Below are 22,294 nucleotides of genomic sequence, written 5' to 3'. Positions count from 1 at the left end.
TTTTTTCTAGAAGCTGAGATAATGGCCCTTTTGTGAAATTAAACATTTCAAACACATCACTGACTCTGAAGCTAATTTTCTGATGTAGTCACACCTCAAAAATAATTTTCTTCAATAAAACAGTGAAGGCCAGGGAATTTTGTTTGGCAGAATAATATTTTTAGCTGCAACCAGCAGCGCTGGCCCCTGCGTGCGCTGCTGGTTGCAGCTCCTTGCTGGTCTTGATTTGCTGCTGGTGGGCATCGGATATTCTGGCTTGCGTTTGCCAACCCTGTCCTGCTGCCTGGGTCTGTCTGCGTGTTGTGTGCTGCTCTGCGTGCCACCCCCCCCCCCCCCCCCCCCCGCCCCGCCCCGCCTCGCTTCGCCTCAACTGCACACTCCTCCTGTATGGGAGGTGGCTCTCTGCTGAGTTTGCTCTGCACTGTGAAGGGTGCGCGACATCCAGCTTTTTCCGCGTGTGTTTGTCACCGGCTCCTATGCTTCCAGTTGAGAATAATAACAACTCCACGGCTGATTATGCGAATGGGCTGTCGCAGCGGACATGGAGGAGCTCAATTGTGGGAGCAGATTGGCTGCTGTAGGCACATCTAACGTTAAAACGCTTCATGCATATCGATGCATACGGATGCGATGCGATTTCCGTTTCCCCAACGACTTATTCTCTGTTTTTCTCTGCCTTTCTGTTAACCTGGAGAGCACTGTCGCCACCTAAGGGTTCTGTAAAATAGGTTATAGACCTCCAATAGCTATAATATTTGTACAGGAGAGGCAGAAGGCTTTGATCGACGCCCCACCGTCAAAAAACGCAATTGACGAACATGTTCGTCCTTGGCACTCTACGTTACTATTTGAAATGACGAACATGTTCGTCCATGGCACTCAATGAGTTAACAGCAGGATGTTCTTTTTATCTTTTATTATTAAAAACCCCCAATATGCACTCATAAACATATAAATACCTGTAAACATGCAATCAACCAAACAAACAGACAATCAACCAAACTTAAAGCAAAACCATCAAAGACAAACCAAAGGGAAACTAGATTACTGTATGCAAATAAACCTGTATGCTAACAGCTGTGTGCTAACAGCTGTGTGCTAACAGTGTGTTAACATTGTGTCTCTCCTCCTCTGGTGCAGGTGCAGCTGTGTGTCTCCACCTCCTCCTGGTCAGACGGCTTCTCTCTGGACACGGTGGGCAGTTACGGCTGTGTGCGCTGTCCCTCCACCACCATGGACTACCTGGTAACATCTCATACACTCCTCTCAGGGTGCTGTCTGTCTGTCTGTCTGTCTGTCTGTCTGTCTGTCTGTCTGTCTGTCTGTCTGTCTGTCTCTCTGTCTGTCTGTCTGTCTCTCTGTCTGTCTGTCTCTCTGTCTGTCTGTCTGTCTGTCTCTCTGTCTGTCTGTCTGTCTCTCTGTCTGTCTGTCTCTCTCTCTGGCTGTCTGTCTGTCTGTCTGTCTGTCTGTCTGTCTGTCTGTCTGTCTGTCTGTCTCTCTGTCTGTCTGTCTGTCTGACAGAGAGACAGTGTGTTAATGTCTGTGTCATGAGCAGTATGAGGCAGACTGTTAAGCAAACTGGTCTGTTATTCCCAAACTGAACTGGTAGCAAGACCAAATGGGAATATACAAATTATAGGAATACAAGTATTCCCCCCATCTGTGTATTTTTGTAGTTGGACCTCCTTTAGTCAATCTAAATGTCAATATATTTTAACACTATTTAATTCTACATATGTTACACAGATGGAAAAAAATAGGAACTTAGAAAGGTTATCCTGGCAAAACGTTTGTCACCTGTTCTTAAAGCATAAGATCGCCCACAAATAATTATCTATTATCTACTCAGCTCCATGCTGATAGGACAGTGAAGGACAGGGTTTTTAGTCCTCAAAATATTTGTGGAGTTTCACAGCAAAACACTGTCGCAGCATCCTGTGACCTAAACAATTTAAGTTGATGGTGACCAACTTAAAATTTTCAAAAAAGGGCTCCATATACTCCTCACTTTGGCTTAATCCAAGTCTCCACAAGCCCTGAGATGCCAAGTTGATTTGAAAATATGTAATTTACACCATGTTGTTAGCTGAAATCTTCATTGTAGCAGCACTGCTACCCCCCCCCCCCCCCCCCCCCCCCCCACACACACACACACACACACACACATCCGTGGCTACAGTGAAGATTTCAGCTAAAACAGGGTGTAAATCACATCTGTTCAAGTCAACTTAAACCCACCCTTTCATCAGCATGGGGGTAAGTAGGCAATGACTTGATCTTCATTTTTGGGTGAACTTATCCTTTAAGTCATAAACACAGGAGAGAAAACTATTTAGATCAGACTTCTGTGTGTGTGTGTGTGTGTGTGTGTGTGTGTGTGTGTGTGTGTGTGTGTGTGTGTGTGTGTGTGTGTGTGTGTGTGTGTGTGTGTGTGTGTGTGTGTGTCTGCATGTGCATACGTGCGTGTGCATGTGTGCGTGTGTGTGTGTGTGTGTGCGTGCAGGTGGGGGTGAGTATCCAGATGAGCAGCTTTAACCTGACCCGTATCGTGACCCTGAGTCCGTTCTTCACGCTGGTCAACAAGTCCTCATACGAGCTGGAGGTGGGCGAGCTGCAGGAGGGAGATGGAGATCACGCCTCCGCCACCAGGTGGCACTACATCGCCTCCACTGAGGTCAGTGAGCCGGACGCTGCCTTTACTTCTCCGCTAGTGATGCGCGCGGCCTCCCCAGAACCCACTGGGTCCCGCGGGTTGGCCCGTCCCGCGGGTTGGCCCGCCCCGCAGGCGGTCTGGGTCCGAAAATGAGGAAAATTGTTGTCAGTTGTTGTCTTGTGTGTTGCAAGTGTGTTTCCAACGGTCAGTTGTTGTCTGTGTGTTGCAGTGTGTGTTTCCAACGGTCAGTTGTTGTCTGTTGTGTGTTTCAGTGTCTGCCTCTGTGGCCGGAGAGCGTGGGGGGCCGCCTCTGTGTTCGAGTCGTCGGGTCTGAATCTTCCTCAAAGTCCTTCTTCTTCAACAAGCAGGACAACGGCACCCTACTGGGCATGGACCAGGTCAGTCTGCAGTAGAGGTCTTCACGGGTCCAAAATCACGGACCCGGACCCTAATGGACCTGGGGAATTTGTGCCCGAACCTGTAATGGACCCGTCTATTATTAGAAATCTGAGACCTGGCCCCGTTCAGATCCGAGACATACCGAGGCAGAGACTAGTGGTGTCGACGTCAAAGTTGCTTGTTAACTGCTACAAGTTGTATATCAAATGAAACTTTGTGCATCTTTATTAACTAACATTATAGCATTCTCCCCTGGTTGATGCTGCCTAACGCTAGTTAGATAGTACAGTGGCAGTCTCACTCTCTATGCTACCGCCGTTCCTTCGCCCAAAAACACACACAACAGCGCTAGAAACAATCACATACATGTTGTGACTTGTGTACTCACCATGCGATCATCGAATAATAATCCAAAAGTACGGGAAACAGTCATCTTCAATTAAATCCATAGCGAGGAACCAGCAAGAGGGTTACCTCTCTGCAACGAAAATCACTTCCTCGTTTGCCTGAGGCACATGTGTGCGCATGTGGTCACATGCGCCTCATGTAAACGAGGAAGTCATTTTCATTGCAGATGGGAACGCTCTTTGCCAGTTATTTTCTCTATGGATTTACTTGCAGTTTGTGACAACAAGCCTCACGTGTGCTGTTTTGATGCGTTTCTCTCGTGATCAGCGCTGATCGCCGGGTCCACTCGGGTCTTATTGGACCCGGCATTTCACTGTCAGAACCCCGAGACCCGTGACAATCGCTACCGGAACCGACCCATACCCGGGGTCACTTCTTTTGAATGGACCCAGACCCGGCTGGGTCGGAACCTCGGGTATTCGGGGGGTCGGGCATACCCGAAGACCTCTAGTCTGCAGTGTTTACATGCACTGCTCATCAATCTTTGCACACTGGAATACGTTCATCTCCGAAGCCCGTAGGAATGCATGGAGCATGGGTGTGGAGCTACTTGTCTCATCGTTTTGCCAGGGAAATTGAAGGGAATGTTTTCTAATAGATAATTAGATCAATCACCTAAACGCTATAAAACATTTCAAACATTTCATTGCAGGATGATGATGTTTTCTTTGGTGTGTCACCGCAAACACAATCTCACACACACACACACACACACACACACACACACACACACACACACACACACACACACAAAATATCATCAACAGGGAAAAGGTGAAAAGAAAATATTTATTTTCCATCGTAAAATATAAAAAACACACCAAAAATAAAACACACCAAATAAAAAACAAAAATTAACCCAACTAAGCTGTTTTAGTTTATACAAAAATATAATATATTATAATATAATATAATATATTGTGCACATTTGATTTTGGGGGTTAAAAAAATAACAAATATCTGTCTCTCTCTCTTCTCACAGTATGGAGGGATCATCGTGGACGTGAACATCTCAGATCACTCCACTGTTATCGGCTTCACTGACTACTATGAAGGAGCGGCTCCGGCTCTCATCGTCAACCACACGCCCTGGGTCACAGTCTGCTACAGACAGAGGTCAGTAACCACACGCCCTGGGTCACAGTCTGCTACAGACAGAGGTCAGTAACAACATGCCCTGGGTCACAGTCTGCTACAGACAGAGGTCAGTAACGACACACCCTGGGTCACAGTCTGCTACAGACAGGTCAGTAACCCTGGCAGTAAAAATGGCTGCCTCCGTGGCTCTCCGGCTCGAACAGTAACATCAACGTTCATTGAGTTTAAACAGCCATAAGTGCAGTTATTGCAGAAATAGACTCCATAACAACAATTAAACAAGAGCAGGAGTTGCACCAGCGAGGTTTCTCAGCAGAAAATATGTTTTCGCCCTTGTTCTGAGTGGATTTAGATTTGACTGGATCTGATGCTGATTGGCTGAAGGACTGGCTACTTCCACCCACTGAAATCACTGTGCACAGCGCTGAGTCCAGACGGATCCACAGAACCAAACAGTTCACACATCTGGATGGTTTTAACCAGGCTAGTGTTAGAATACTGTTTCCACACTGTCGTCTATATATATTAGGGCTGTCCCAGCGAGTCGACGTAATCGATGACGTCGACTACGTAATTACGTTGACGCACGCTACGTGCTTCGACGCGTCACGTGTGGCTAATTTTAGCAGCTAACTGTTACTTTTCGTTACGTTACATGGCAGTAAAATGCCACTGAATGACCAAATTGATTTAACTTTTAACCATTTCGATTTCCACTTTCAATACGGACCCCCAGCATTGGTTAGTTGTTAACACGTCAAAAAAAATCCAACGGTTGACTGCCAATGACGTGTTAATACGTCAAAAAAAAACGTTGATCTAACCCTTTTACATCTCTTATATAAATATTGAAGCCACCGAACGTGTACAACCCATTCCACCAACCCACTAAGTGGCGACAGTGCTCTCCATTCTAGAAAAAGCCGAGCCAAAACTGCAGGGGAACGCGCGATGAAACCATTCTCATACTGTAAAATGGATTGGCGAAAACGCTTTCGCTTTCGCGCTGATTGCTGGCGGTGGGGGATTGCAAATTTGCATAATAGATTATGGGTGCAACACACTTTGAAACACGCAGCATAAATAAGACCAGAATCACAAAAGAAACCCCGTTTCTTGGGGTTTCTCAACCGAAACCCCAAGAAACGAGCGAGCCCATCCTCGCCCAGCGGCCGCCAGCAGACAGGAGCAGCAGCAGCAGCAGCAGAAACGAGCTTGTGACACGCCCGCTGCAGCCAAGAAGAACACACACGGAGGGAGGAGTTTGAAGTAGAGGGGGGTTTCCTGCTGTTATAGAGGAAATTACTGTTCAAAACTATTGTTTAGATGTCTGACGTCTTACTGATGCCAAAAATGAATGGTTAAAGTGACTGTTCTATCGAATTTCACAAAAAGTTATTTATCTCAGCTTAAATTTTCAGACGCTGAAACCATGCTGTATTCAAGTGCTAATGCCTACATAACTACTAACTCTACAAACTAACTCTTTTATACAGAGAAAGCACACATTCTATTAGTTCTTTTGAGATATTTTGTGTTCACAAAATCTTAGCAGAAAAGAATCCTCGGGTCTTGAAAGATGAGCCAGAATCCTCAAAAAAACCCTCTGGCAGAAGCTACCTACAGTAAAAAAAAAATGGCTGGCAGTGAATGTGTTAAAAGTTAAATCAATTTGGTCATTCAGTGGCGTTTTATTGCCATTTAAAGTAACGACAAGTAACAGTTAGCCGCTAACATAGAGCGAGTGCTCTTCTTGTTCTTCTGGAAATTGCAGCAGTTTACATGCAACTAGACCCATTACTGCCCTCCACAGGACGGCACAAACTCCATCTTTCTCAGACTGGTTTAGACGTCAGCGGTTTAGACTCCGTTATACAGGCCGTCCGGCATGTGTAGAAATATATATATATTTGTTAAATTCTTGCATCATTGTTTGTTTCCTTGGTCCTGATCTTTGCTGACTATTCTGACTGCTCTTCTTCGTCGTCTTGTTTTAATGTTAGTTGACGTTTGACAAACTGGTTAGGCCCTTTACCGCCACCTAGTGGTCGGAGGGTATGCTGGCTGTCTGGGGGGAAATTAAATTTCGAATAAATTATAATGCACTTATATTTCAGTCTGTGGGATGAAATGGTGGCCCATACATTGCGGTTATGTTTTATATCATTTTTTAAATTAATAATCACCGTAACTTTAAATCCAACTTTAAATCTTAGAGCCTAAGATGTCAGCTTTGACAAGAGCGGCAAAGGGCAAATGGAAATTTGCCTTCATGCAATTTAATTTAGTGAGGTAGATTACTTTCACTTTGATTCAAGATGTCTGTCCTGAGGAGACTGCTGTTAGGATGAGAACAACACATTCACACTGGAATGATTTAAAATTCTTACACCATAAAGCCTACACCACAAGCCCCTCATAAACAATTGTCATCAAGGGAGTCCAGTCTGGATGGATGTAATGGATGACATTACACATTACAATAGTTCCAAGGCCGATTTTCACACAACTGACACATCACAACCCACCTGAATATCCGGTTTACTTCCTGTATACATAGCTGAGCGCAGGCTGATATTCGGCTCATATTAAATGTTAACGTTAGGCCGTGTCTCCGACAGACACATTAACAAGGTAGCCTATTTTGGTCTTTATGTCTTGTAGTAGTTAGTAGTAGTTGTTGTTGTTGTTGTTGATAGTTGCCATAACAACCACCCTTGTCGGAAAGACGTGCACATGCAAAATAAATTACCCACATGGTCAAAGAGAGAAGGTGTACATAAGTTCCTGCCACACTCGACCGCACAAAACATCTGTTGTCATTAACCAATGCTGCAGTCAGACTATTATTCCCATTCAGTTTATGTTGAATAGCTGCATTGAATGGGTAAATAAGTGGTTTGTTGATTGAATTCTGTTGCCCACTTTGTGTAGATGTTAAAATTGTTTTAAAATCATATTACTACTATAGTGACATTGCTAAATTCACTGACAGTATATTTTAAGTAAATTTGTTTTTGGGATATATTGGTAATGCACTATAAATCCAATGTCGGTATAAGCAGCTTTCAGTATATTATGTTTCAGTATATTAGGTACTAATGTACTTTTAGTACTATAATAGTATACTACTAATAATATACTGTAGGGTAGTATATATTTTTTAAATTAACAGTATACTTTTAGTATACTTTGTTTTGTATTCTAAGTACATTGTTAATATATTGATAGTATATTTTAAGCAGCCAACAATATACTTCAAGTTAATTTGTTTTGTATTCTGAGTACATTGTTAATACATTGATAGTATATTGTAAGTGTAATTGTTCTATACTCAAAACATATTGGTAGTACACTATAACTTCAATGTTAGTATACTTTTTCCACATTAGCACAAGTGTACTTCAGATACTTTAAGTATATTTTAAAACAAATTGTACTTTTTTTGGGGGGGGAAAGTACATCGAAGTACATAAAAAATATATTTAAGATATGTTTTAGCATATATTTTGTGCAACTTCAAGTACACTAAGTACAACTTAAGTGGTTCCAATTTAACACAACTTTATTTAAATATGTTAAAAGTACAAATAAGTATATTAAATATACTTTTGTAAAATATAATTAAGTATATTTTTTTTCCGCTTGGGTGGAGCTACTTGTCTCATCGTTTTGCCAGGGAAATTGAAGGGAATGTTTTCTAATAGATAATTAGATCAATCACCTAAACGCTATAAAACATTTCAAACATTTCATTGCAGGATGATGATGTTTTCTTTGGTGTGTCACCGCAAACACAATCTCACACACACACACACACACACACACACACACACACAAATATCATCAACAGGGAAAAGGTGAAAAGAAAATATTTATTTTCCATCGTAAAATATAAAAAACACACCAAAAATAAAACACACCAAATAAAAAACAAAAATTAACCCAACTAAGCTGTTTTAGTTTATACAAAAATATAATATATTATAATATAATATAATATATTGTGCACATTTGATTTTGGGGGTTAAAAAAATAACAAATATCTGTCTCTCTCTCTTCTCACAGTATGGAGGGATCATCGTGGACGTGAACATCTCAGATCACTCCACTGTTATCGGCTTCACTGACTACTATGAAGGAGCGGCTCCGGCTCTCATCGTCAACCACACGCCCTGGGTCACAGTCTGCTACAGACAGAGGTCAGTAACAACACGCCCTGGGTCACAGTCTGCTACAGACAGAGGTCAGTAACAACATGCCCTGGGTCACAGTCTGCTACAGACAGAGGTCAGTAACAGTGGCGCCGGAACGAGTTTGCAATAAGGGGGACACAATTTTTTTTTTTTTTTTTTTTTTTTTTTTCGGCGCCCGTCAGGGCGCAGACGAAAAATTAACGTTTTTATGGACGTTTGGATGATTTTTAGCCATATTTAGATGAATATCTCATTTTAAATTAACATTAGGATTATACTGTAGTAATGTAATTATTCAGTATTTTTCCTTTTCTCACTCACTTGGTGACCTGCTCTCCCTTTAGGTAATTTTATAATTACACTACAACAGACAGCAACACAGGCAGAAACACTGAACTTATTATTATTATTATTATTATCACTTCGAAACACAGTGCAAAACTTGTCATCTCAACACAAAAATAAAATAACAATAACCGTATACGATTATAGCAGCAGCCAATGACAGTGAGTGCAGTACAGAGTCCAGGTCTGTCTGTCTCTCAGGTGTAATAATCCCACAATTATCATGGCTTTAACAAGTGTCACAGGCTGTGTAAACAGTGTAAAGTGGGCTCTCTGTAACTTGATCCCTGGGTCTGTCTGTCTCAGGTGTAATAATCCCACAATGATCACAGCTTTAACAAGCATCACAGGCTGTGTAAACAGTGTAAAGTGGGCTCTAAGCGTCAGGGGCAGTTGCCCCCTCAGATTTTTTTTTTTTTTTTTTTTTTTTTTTTTTTTTTTTTTTTAGGGGGACCAAATTTTAAGGGGGACAAAATGTCCCCATGTCCCCCTTGTTCCGGCGCCAGTGGTCAGTAACGACACACCCTGGGTCACAGTCTGCTACAGACAGGTCAGTAACCATGGCAGTAAAAATGGCTGCCTCCGTGGCTCTCCGGCTCGAACAGTAACATCAACGTTCATTGAGTTTAAACAGCCATAAGTGCAGTTATTGCAGAAATAGACTCCATAACAACAATTAAACAAGAGCAGGAGTTGCACCAGCGAGGTTTCTCAGCAGAAAATATGTTTTCGCCGTTGTTCTGAGTGGATTTAGATTTGACTGGATCTGATGCTGATTGGCTGAAGGACTGGCTACTTCCACCCACTGAAATCACTGTGCACAGCGCTGAGTCCAGACGGATCCACAGAACCAAACAGTTCACACATCTGGATGGTTTTAACCAGGCTAGTGTTAGAATACTGTTTCCACACTGTCGTCTATATATATTAGGGCTGTCCCAGCGAGTCGACGTAATCGATGACGTCGACTACGTAATTACGTCGACGCACGCTACGTGCTTCGACGCGTCACGTGTGGCTAATTTTAGCAGCTAACTGTTACTTTTCGTTACGTTACATGGCAGTAAAATGCCACTGAATGACCAAATTGATTTAACTTTTAACCATTTCGATTTCCACTTTCAATACGGACCCCCAGCATTGGTTAGTTGTTAACACGTCAAAAAAAATCCAACGGTTGACTGCCAATGACGTGTTAATACGTCAAAAAAAAACGTTGATCTAACCCTTTTACATCTCTTATATAAATATTGAAGCCACCGAACGTGTACAACCCATTCCACCAACCCACTAAGTGGCGACAGTGCTCTCCATTCTAGAAAAAGCCGAGCCAAAACTGCAGCGGAACGCGCGATGAAACCATTCTCATACTGTAAAATGGATTGGCGAAAACGCTTTCGCTTTCGCGCTGATTGCTGGCGGTGGGGGATTGCAAATTTGCATAATAGATTATGGGTGCAACACACTTTGAAACACGCAGCATAAATAAGACCAGAATCACAAAAGAAACCCCGTTTCTTGGGGTTTCTCAACCGAAACCCCAAGAAACGAGCGAGCCCATCCTCGCCCAGCGGCCGCCAGCAGACAGGAGCAGCAGCAGCAGCAGCAGAAACGAGCTTGTGACACGCCCGCTGCAGCCAAGAAGAACACACACGGAGGGAGGAGTTTGAAGTAGAGGGGGGTTTCCTGCTGTTATAGAGGAAATTACTGTTCAAAACTATTGTTTAGATGTCTGACGTCTTACTGATGCCAAAAATGAATGGTTAAAGTGACTGTTCTATCGAATTTCACAAAAAGTTATTTATCTCAGCTTAAATTTTCAGACGCTGAAACCATGCTGTATTCAAGTGCTAATGCCTACATAACTACTAACTCTACAAACTAACTCTTTTAGACAGAGAAAGCACACATTCTATTAGTTCTTTTGAGATATTTTGTGTTCACAAAATCTTAGCAGAAAAGAATCCTCGGGTCTTGAAAGATGAGCCAGAATCCTCAAAAAAACCCTCTGGCAGAAGCTACCTACAGTAAAAAAAAAATGGCTGGCAGTGAATGTGTTAAAAGTTAAATCAATTTGGTCATTCAGTGGCGTTTTATTGCCATTTAAAGTAACGACAAGTAACAGTTAGCCGCTAACATAGAGCGAGTGCTCTTCTTGTTCTTCTGGAAATTGCAGCAGTTTACATGCAACTAGACCCATTACTGCCCTCCACAGGACGGCACAAACTCCATCTTTCTCAGACTGGTTTAGACGTCAGCGGTTTAGACTCCGTTATACAGGCCGTCCGGCATGTGTAGAAATATATATATATTTGTTAAATTCTTGCATCATTGTTTGTTTCCTTGGTCCTGATCTTTGCTGACTATTCTGACTGCTCTTCTTCGTCGTCTTGTTTTAATGTTAGTTGACGTTTGACAAACTGGTTAGGCCCTTTACCGCCACCTAGTGGTCGGAGGGTATGCTGGCTGTCTGGGGGGAAATTAAATTTCGAATAAATTATAATGCACTTATATTTCAGTCTGTGGGATGAAATGGTGGCCCATACATTGCGGTTATGTTTTATATCATTTTTTAAATTAATAATCACCGTAACTTTAAATCCAACTTTAAATCTTAGAGCCTAAGATGTCAGCTTTGACAAGAGCGGCAAAGGGCAAATGGAAATTTGCCTTCATGCAATTTAATTTAGTGAGGTAGATTACTTTCACTTTGATTCAAGATGTCTGTCCTGAGGAGACTGCTGTTAGGATGAGAACAACACATTCACACTGGAATGATTTAAAATTCTTACACCATAAAGCCTACACCACAAGCCCCTCATAAACAATTGTCATCAAGGGAGTCCAGTCTGGATGGATGTAATGGATGACATTACACATTACAATAGTTCCGAGGCCGATTTTCACACAACTGACACATCACAACCCACCTGAATATCCGGTTTACTTCCTGTATACATAGCTGAGCGCAGGCTGATATTCGGCTCATATTAAATGTTAACATTAGGCCGTGTCTCCGACAGACACATTAACAAGGTAGCCTATTTTGGTCTTTATGTCTTGTAGTAGTTAGTAGTAGTTGTTGTTGTTGTTGTTGATAGTTGCCATAACAACCACCCTTGTCGGAAAGACGTGCACACGCTGGGTAGCGTTGTTGTCCCGGAGGCGATTTTTTTTCTTCCGGATGATGGCGAAGGCTATGCGAAGGCATAACCCGCCCCTCTCTGCCTCTGATTGGCCTAGCGTCAAACTTCCATCCAAACACATTCGCTTGGCTATCCTGCATTACATCTCTGTTACAGTCTGTGGTCAGACCGTCAGACTCAGTGGGTCAGACAGACATACAGCAGTTAACGCTTGCTAGCCTGCATGAAAGACGCACTGGCATGAAAGACGCCAGTGTGTTTATGTTTTTAATATAGTCATATCTAAGGTTTATAACGCTGCCACTAATCAGAGGCAGAGAGGGCCAGGGGTGCCTTCGCCTTCGCCATCATCCGAAAAAAATATCGCTTCCGGTAAGCTAGCTAGCTAGCTAATGTTAGCTGCTGGTTGGTTGGCTAACTAGCGAATGTTAGCCGTTAGCTAACGTTAACACGTTAACTAGACAAACACAGACATGCAGAGCTCCAAAAACAGAGCAATTCGTGATTTTGTTACTGTAGTTTCTGCAGAGTAACGTCCATGTACCTTTATGGATTGCACGGGGTTGGTATTGCAAAGGGATCTGACGGATAGTGCAGTAACAGTCAGCAGCTATGATAGCACAGCCAGTCGGGGGGAGGAAGTCCATATATGGTCATGGGGCACAGGTCATTACGTCATCACAGGATAACAGCCAATCGGCTGGCTCAGATCTGAGCCAGCCAATCGCGTTGTCCTGGCTGTTTGGGACGTGTATAAAAGGCAACCGCTGACCGGGGTGGGTGGGGGGAACCAGAGGAGAGGGGGAGAGAAGAGGAGAGGAGAGGGAGAGGAGGGGAGAGGAGAAGAGAGAAGGGGAGAAGAGGAGGGGAGGGGAGAGGGGGAGAGGAGGGGGGAGGAGACGGATAGTGCAGTAACAGTCAGCAGCTATGATAGCACAGCCAGTCGGGGGGAGGAAGTCCATATATGGTCCATCCGGTCATGGGGCACAGGACATTACGTCATCACAGGATAACAGCCAATCGGCTGGCTCAGATCTGTTCAAATCTGAGCCAGCCAATCGCGTTGTCCTGGCTGTTTGGGACGTGTATAAAAGGCAACCGCTGACCGGGGTGGGTGGGGGGAACCAGAGGAGAGGGGGAGAGAAGAGGAGGGGAGAGGAGAAGAGAGAGGGGAGGGGAGAGGAGAGGGGGAGAGGAGGGGGGAGGAGACGGATAGTGCAGTAACAGTCAGCAGCTATGATAGCACAGCCAGTCGGGGGGAGGAAGTCCATATATGGTCCATCCGGTCATGGGGCACAGGACATTACGTCATCACAGGATAACAGCCAATCGGCTGGCTCAGATCTGTTCAAATCTGAGCCAGCCAATCGCGTTGTCCTGGCTGTTTGGGATGTGTATAAAAGGCAACCGCTGACCGGGGTGGGTGGGGGGGACCAGAGGAGAGGGGGAGAGAAGAGGAGGAGGAGAGGGGAGAGGAGGGGGGGAGAAGAGGAGTGGAGAGGGGAGAGGGGGAGGATGGGAGAGGAGGGGGGGAGAAGAGGAGGGGAGAAGAGGAGAGGAGAGGAGAGGGGGAGAGAAGAGGAGCGGAGAGGGGAGAGGAGGAGGGGAGGGGGGGAGAGAAGAGGAGAGGAGAGGGGGTGGATGGGAGAGGAGGGGGGGAGAAGAGGAGGGGAGGGGGGAGAAGAGAGGAGGGGAGAAGAGGAGAGGAGGGGAGAGGGGGAGAGGAGAGGGGGAGAAGAGGAGGGGAGAGGGGGAGAGGAGAGGAGGGGAGAAGAGGAGGGGAGAGGGGGAGAGAAGAGGAGTGGAGAGGGGAGAGGAGGAGGAGAGGAGAGGGGGAGGATAGGAGAGGAGGGGGCGAGAAGAGGAGGGGAGGGGGGAGAAGAGAGGAGGGGAGAGGGGGAGAGGAGGGGGGAGAGGAGGGGGGAGGAGACGGATAGTGCAGTAACAGTCAGCAGCTATGATAGCACAGCCAGTCGGGGGGAGGAAGTCCATATATGGTCCATCCGGTCATGGGGCACAGGACATTACGTCATCACAGGATAACAGCCAATCGGCTGGCTCAGATCTGTTCAAATCTGAGCCAGCCAATCGCGTTGTCCTGGCTGTTTGGGACGTGTATAAAAGGCAACCGCTGACCGGGGTGGGTGGGGGGAACCAGAGGAGAGGGGGAGAGAAGAGGAGTGGAGAGGGGAGAGGAGGAGGGGAGGGGGGGAGAGAAGAGGAGAGGGGGAGGATGGGAGAGGAGGGGGGGAGAAGAGGAGAGGAGGGGAGAGGGGGAGAGGAGGGGAGAGGGGGAGAAGAGAGGAGGGGAGAAGAGGAGGGGGGGAGAAGAGAGGAGGGGAGAAGAAGAGAGGAGGGGAGAGGGGGAGAGGAGAGGGGAGGGGGAGAGGAGAGGGGGAGAGGAGAGGAGAGGAGGGGAGGAGAGCGCTGCCAGCGGCACCAGGCATCACCAGGAGGCGCTGTATGCTTCCTTTCTGAGTTTTGAAATAGAAACTCCTCACTGATGTTGACAGAAACTGACAAACTGACAAAGATGGCAAAAAGGAAGGATTCTTGGCCTTTCATTTCTATCAAGGAAAAGACTCAATCCACATGGCTTACGTTAAGTTTAATTTTTCAACAAGTAGCCCAGTGTAACAATGAAAAAATAGTGCTTGTTGAAAATTCCCCACAGTACAATGTCTCGTTTCCTTTCAGAGGCTTGAGCAGGTGACCTCTCTAAGTATTCCACAACGTGTCAGCAGATCTACATTACATTGCGTCCACACGAGGTCAGAGCCGCGTTGTCCGAGTCGTCTCCACAGCTATGCAAATAACACCGGCAGGCCTACTTCACACACAGCAGCGTTTTACACTAAGTTCAAATATAGGCCATTTAAGTTGAGGCAGAGCAGACGCAGCAGGTCAATGTTTTATGTACAACAGTACAGTCAGAAATTGTAATTTTTGGTGCACATAGCGTTAAGGACATAAAATTGCTTGGAAAAGAAAATGCACTGTGGCCTGCTAATTTGCATTACTGTAACAGTAGCATCAGTTTGCATTCACTCTAGGATGAACTCCTTATTTTCAATCTAAAACAAAACGTTGCATTTTGTCATCTAGGCTATAGTTATTATCATACAATGAGAAGATTCAAATAAATAAGACACTCTGTAGCATCTGCACAGTGTAAAAACATATTTTGGTTTAAATTCCATTTTTCTAAACAGCCTGAACAGCTGGGCAAAACATTTTAAATAAGCTGAACATTCCATTCACGTCATGAGATTTTTTTCTCAGTCGTTTGTGACCAACTAACAGATAATAAATGCTAATAAAAAAGTTTATATATGGATATATATATATATATATATATATATATATATATATATATATATATATATATATATATATATATATATATATATATATAATCCCTCAAGTATTACAATGGAACAGGACACTTAATGACAAAGGAATGCTTTCAAACCAAGCATTGTGGCACATGAACAGAGAGAATGGCAGTGCTTAGAAAAACAGTCTACAAAGAGCTTCAAAGAAAGATGAAATGCATGAGCCCCAGATTTGAAGTTAAAAAAGAAGAAAATATATATGGGACTAAGGTCGGCACTCAGCAGTATCTGATGCCAGCAATAATAGCCAGAAGTCAGAGTGGAACATTGTTTGGGACTGGGTTCAGTGACAGTACCCTACACGGACAAACTTGCACTCACACAGGTACTGCATACTAATACGGTGCATACAACTGTCTCGTCTTATTGGTTGATTGTTGTGTCTGGTGTTTGTGTCTTATTCCTTCTGTCCAAGGCGGAGGATGCCGGAGCCCAAGTATTTTGTTGTGTTTTCTACTTAAATATCTGAAATGAATTTTATGACGCAGATGACGATACAGATGAACTTGAAGGGCTGAATCAGCAGCTTTTGTTCTCCTCCACAGCTTTCTCTCGCATCTCGTGCAAAACTGGTGTCAGGATTGCTTTCAAAGTCTTGTATAAAGCCTGGTTGTTCTCAGAGGCAGCGTGAATCTGGAGAGAAAAGGAAATATTAGATCATGTAACAAATAAAAAAACAACCCACACAGTATATCACTAACACCCACAGAATAGTGCTACAAAGGCCATATACACTGTATATTGAGGTACTCCTCACCTTGGTAAACATTTGTATCGTTTGGTTAAGAAAAGCGGTCTCCACTTCTTCAGGTATTGCCAGAAGATGAGCTGCACAGTCCAGAACACACAGCAAAGTCAGCCTGTGGCCCTGTGAACAGGAGCAAGGAGAGGACAGTACTGTAGAGTGTAGACTTTATACACCATATTATCAGAGTTTACAGGAACATAGTGTTGTAATCAGGGCCGTAGCCAGGGTTCCGAAATAGGGGAGGTCGGGCGCGGCCGAAAAAAAATTGAGTTTTTTTTTTCCCCTTTTTAAGCCATATTTAGAGTAATATATCATTTTAAATCAACATTAGGATTATACTGTTGTGATGTCATTATTCAGTATATTCTCTTTCATGTCACCACCTGCTCAGCTCTCCTGTCAACATAATTGTAACTAACAAACACAAACTGTTTTAGCCAAATTCATATCAAAATGACACCTACAAACACAGGTACACAACCCAAGCCGTACACAACACACAAAGTTACTTAGACAGACTAGACACTTACTTTCTTGGTTGTTGCTAAAAAATCTGTCAGTGTGTGTCACTCACTGTCTGTCGTTCACTCGCTCACTGTCTCGCAGCTCGCTCACCTTCAATTATCTCGCCAGGCAGACAGACAGTCATCACTCACCACCATGCTGCTGCTCTCTCAGAATCAAGTTACCGCGGACGCGGCGTCAGATGACTTCCTGCCTGACCTGCCTTTCGTTTCAAAATAAAAGCGATCCTGTGTTTTTCATGCTTTTCCTGTTTTCCATGCAGATTGTTTTATTTTTTTACAATCTTCGTTCTCAGGACACTCTACAATTTTCTGTTCCCAAAGTGCAAACTGAATTGGGGAAGAAAGCTTTTAGGTTCTCTGCACCCACCGCATGGAACAGTCTGCAGTCTGATCTTAAACTTAATAGCTTAGTAACCTTAAATGGTTTTAAGGCTATGGTAAAATCTCTTGAGAACAGGCTGTCTGTATGCAAATGTTTTATTTGATCATTTTAATGTTTTTCAATTGTATGTGTTTATGTGTTTGTTTGTTGTAACTTTGTGTTGCTGCTGTTTCTTGGCCAGGTCTCTCTTGTAAAAGAGATCTTTGATCTCAATGGGACAAACCTGGTTAAATAAAGGCTAAAAAAAAAAAAAAAAAAAAAAAAAATCTCTGAAATATTAAAAAAATCTCTGAAATATTAGGGGAGGTCCGGACCTCCCCGTCCTCATAGCTAGCTACGGCCCTGGTTGTAATCAATATGAAAAGAAGGGATTCCACACGCTTAAATCTAAGCAATAGTTCACTTTACTAATGTTGTAAACAATGTTGTAATCAATAACAGTGTCAATAGCACATATAGTACACTTGAATACCATGATAGTGGCATTTACTTAAATGGTAAATGACTGCATTTATATAGCGCTTTTCTATTCTACCGACCACTCAAAGTGCTTTACAACAATGCCTACATTCACCCATCGATCGTGGCAAGCTACCACACAGAGTGCTGGCGCAAGCATCGGGGGTTCAGTTTCCCAAGGGCACTTGGACATACAGACTGGAGCAGCCGGGGATCGAACCACCACCTTTCTGATTAGTGGACGATCCGCTCTACCTCCTGAGCCATAGCCACCAATGTAATTGTGGTGGGCCACCACAATTACATCAAAACGGTTTCACATTTCCATTCATCACATTGGGGAGCCAACAATTAATAATTGTGTAATTTGACAAATATTGAAGTGTTTATTACATTTTCAATTCCCCTGACCTGTCCTGGCGTGGTATATCAAGTGCTTCCATTAAGTGTTGAATGTTCCATTCGTGCATTCCTTTATAACTGGGAACTGGTAATGTTACCGGTTCAAAGTTCATGAGCTGGGACGTGACGTCACTAGAGCTGGTATTTCCCATTCCAAACTCGTAGGAGTCTCAGCAGCCCCAACCTAAAAAAAATCCAAGATGGCTGCTCCGCGCAACAACAGTAGTTATAATCGTATAAATGCTATTTAGCACTTCTGTCTTGTTTGTGTCTCGTTAAATCAGCTGTACACACAGCATGGCCTACTTCTATCTGTGTGGACATGAGGCTGCAGTGTTTGTATGCGCAAAATGCCACGAAATGCCTTGTTATAAGAGCATTTGTCTTTCTCCAAAATTAAGTGCACTGTTACTGAAAATTGCACACCATTGTACTGTAAGATGATGATTTTATGTTGGACTGCTGCTAAACTCAGTTGACATGGCACAAGGTTTTTGGTATTCCTCCTGAAAGTGACTTGAATTTAATTTATTCTACTATTTTATTTTGAATTGCACTATATTCATTTTATTTGAGGACAAGCTCTTGCTTTAATTTTATTTGAGAGATTTTATGTTGGACTGTTAACACATTCAGTGCCAGCGACGCCATATGGCGTCAAGAGAAATTTACCGTAGAGTGCCAGCGACGCCAAATGGCGTCAGTAACTCGAAATTGTTTTTTTGACGGGGGGGGTGTCGATCTATGCCTCTTACATCGCCTCTTACAATATGATAGCTATTGAATGTGTCTAACCTATTTTACAGAACCCTTAGGTGGCGACAGCGCACTCCAGATGAGAGAAAGTGGAGTAAAACCATAGAGTAAAACACACAGAAGAAGTCGTTTGGGAAGAGGAAATCGCATCGCATCCGTCCGTATGCAGCTGCTTCATTGAAGCATAACGTAGCTGTGCCCCTGCAGCAGCCAATCTGCTGTCACAATTGAGCACCTCGTGTCCGCTGCATTCGCTGCATTCGCATAATCAGCCGTGGAGTTCTCAACTGGAAGCATGGTGACATACACGCGGGTGTAAAAAAGCTGGACTAGCGGACTTTTCACTGCTGAGCACACGCAGAGAGCAAACGCATTCACAGCAGAGCAGAGCAGAGAGCTACTCCTCCCACAACGGGGGGGGGGGAGGAGGAGGGGGGGAGGTGGGGCACGCAGGACACTACAGCATACAACAGACCCGCAGGCAGCTGCAGCATTACATCAGAAAATATTAGCAATGAGTCAATGATGTGCTTGAAATGCTTCCTTTCACAAAAGGGTCGTTATCTCAGCTCGTAGAAAAAAAGGGATGTTTTTGGTCTAATCAAGCTATCTTCTCCGGCTCATAACTAAAGAACGGAAAATGGGATCAATAAACTTTTTTTTGCAGGTGATAGAAGAGAGTCTCATCGTTATTTGTGCGTGTTCAGTGTTTACATAGTAATTATTAAAGAAATGATATGACTGTTTTAAAATGCATTGCGGCCTATGTGGCACAGCAAGCAACCTTTTGCCCAAGGGCCGTGGCACTGAAAGTGTTAAAGAGAATGAGATGGTTAAATAAAATACAGAAATTGAGAAGTTTTTGGTTATTTATTTGTTTTGGGTAAATTTATTGTTATATAATAAAAAAAATGAAATAATAATAATCGTTAGATTAATCGACTAATCGAAAAAATAATCATCATAAACATAATCATTAGTCGAATCGATAAGAAAATAATCGTTTGGGACAGCCCTAATATATACGTATCTCTATATTTATCTTTCTCTATATGAATGTGTCTGTCTGTCTGTGTGTCTGTGTGTCTGTCTCTCTATCTGTCTGCCTGTCTCTCTGTCTGTCTGTCTCTCTGTCTGTGTGTCTGTCTCTCTATCTGTCTGCCTGTCTCTCTGTCTGTCTGTCTCTCTGTCTGTGTGTCTGTCTCTCTGTCTGTCTGAATGTGTGTCTGTCTCTCTATCTGTCTCTGTCTGTCTGTCTCTCTGTCTGTGTGTCTGTCTGTCTCTCTGTCTGTGTGTCTGTCTCTCTGTCTGTGTGTCTGTCTGTCTCTCTGTCTGTCTGTCTGTCTGTCTGTGTGTCTGTCTCTCTATCTGTCTGTCTGTCTGTCTGTCTGTCTCTCTGTCTGTGTGTCTGTCTCTCTATCTGTCTGTCTGTCTGTCTGTGTGTCTGTCTCTCTATCTGTCTGTCTGTCTGTCTCTCTGTCTGTGTGTCTGTCTCTCTATCTGTCTGTCTGTGTGTGTGTCTGTCTCTCTATCTGTCTGTGTGTCTGTGTGTCTGTCTGTCTCTCTCAGTGGTTCCTCTGTGACTCGTCAGTTGAAGCCAGGAGAGGCTCAGAGGTTTTCTTGGGAGAATCCGGCCGGCGTTCGGACCCTCAGCTGGAGCTGCAGTGAACATTCTGGACAGCTGGACCTGGTCAAGGTAAGAGACACTTACAGTACATACTTTTAAACCCTTCTGACTCACTTTAAAAATGTTCCCCCCGTAGCTGCCATCAGGCTATTCAATTTGCACTATAAATAATTGTATGCTGTGTATACATGCACTTCTCAACATATATACTTTTAGTTTTTAGTCGGTGGCTGTGGGAGTAACAGTTATGCACTTGTATTTTTATTCTTTTAGATTTTAGATATTCAAGTCACTTTTTGCACATTCAGCATTTTAGTAGAAGTCAGTATTTTAGTACAAAAAAATACCAAAATATGTAGGGCAATACAATATATATATATATATATATATGTATGATTTTGAATGTCACTGCATTATGTGACAAAGTAATTTCCTGCAAAGAATCAATAAAATATCTAATCTGTCTGTTTGTCTGTGTGTGTGTGTGTGCGTGTGCGTGTGCGTGTGCGTGTGCGTGTGTGTGTGCGTGCGCGTGTGCGTGCGCGTGTGTCTGTCTGTCCGTCTGACTCTGTGTCTGTGCAGGATGAGTGTGGTCAGTTTGCGTATGACAGCCTGTCTCAGGTGCACTGGGTGTCCTTCCTGGATGGGCGTCAGCGGGTGCTGCTGTTCACGGAGGATGTTGCCGTGGTGACGAAGGCGCGGCAGGCGGAGGAGCTGGAGCAGTTCCAGCAGGAAGTGAACGTGTCGCTGCAGAACCTCGGCCTGTCGCTCATCAACAACACCAACCGCCAAGAGATCGCCTACGTCGGCATCACCAGGTACACACACACACATAGACACACACACACACACACACACACACATAGACACAGGGAGCAGGGGCGGGGCCAAGAGCAACCATGGAAAATCTTCAGGGGGATCGTGATCTACAAAGCCCTGAGATGCAAGAGAGGAAAATAATTTGGCGATCCATTTTCTAAGTCTGATCTAAATAGTTTTCTCTCCTGTGTTTATTAGTCCATGGGCCAAGGCTGAAATTTTGACATATCGGTACCACCTGAGGTGACCGCACGATTTTGTTATTTTTGTCTTCCTACATGTCTCTAGTTTTTAATTTGGTATGATAACCCTTCCGATTTGGTAGCTTAAAGAGCATGGGGCAGGTTAGAGACCCCAATCAGTCAATTTGTAGGTGAATTATGGAGGAACTCGATTTTCACATTAAGACACTTACATATACACTACAGTGACTTCTGGGGTCGTTTTACTTTTTTAACTTTTATTTTGACATCTTGGATCCCAAAACTCTGACGTCACAGTGGGGAGTCGCCAGGCATGACCGTCTGTCCCTCTGTCTGTCCCTCTGTCTGTCGTCACTTAGGTCAGGGCTGTCAGTCACACACTATGGATGCTAACGCCGGTTTTCAGGAGGAAGAGGAGGTAGCAAATGTTTATGCACATGCATATGATGGCCTCAGCCTAACAGGCTAGCCCAGCTACGAAACAACGGGCCGCGGAGAGAGTTGAGAAAGCAAGCGAGCGGAGGTGGGCCGAGGTGCGGACTGTAATTCGATACACACACACGCACGCACGCACACACACACACACACACACACACACACACACACGCGCGCGCGCAAAAGTGCCGTATGTGTCCAGCCATCTGGCCGAGTTAGAGCCAAAGTCCCGAACATAGTGAGAAAACCTCCCGAAGCTGCTGCTGCAGCGGGGTGCATATTGTCCGGCCAGCCGA

General features: G+C 44.1%; 1 pseudogene across 1 annotated transcript in view; it reads left to right on the top strand.

Annotated features, from left to right (window-relative positions):
- LOC310776261 (intermembrane lipid transfer protein VPS13C-like) overlaps positions 1-22,294 on the top strand; it is a 93,635-nt pseudogene that overhangs the window by 25,780 nt on the left and 45,561 nt on the right. The window contains exons 20-25 of the transcript in view: positions 1,141-1,245; positions 2,504-2,674; positions 2,926-3,051; positions 8,627-8,760; positions 20,484-20,610; positions 21,124-21,359. The product of the transcript in view is annotated as an intermembrane lipid transfer protein VPS13C-like (transcript). The remainder of the gene's footprint in view (positions 1-1,140; positions 1,246-2,503; positions 2,675-2,925; positions 3,052-8,626; positions 8,761-20,483; positions 20,611-21,123; positions 21,360-22,294) is intronic.

This window comes from Poromitra crassiceps (genome assembly GCF_964638095.1).
Source record: "Poromitra crassiceps genome assembly, chromosome: 5".
NCBI classification, from domain to species: domain Eukaryota; kingdom Metazoa; phylum Chordata; class Actinopteri; order Beryciformes; family Melamphaidae; genus Poromitra; species Poromitra crassiceps.
This window is presented reverse-complemented; position numbering and strand designations above follow the sequence as displayed.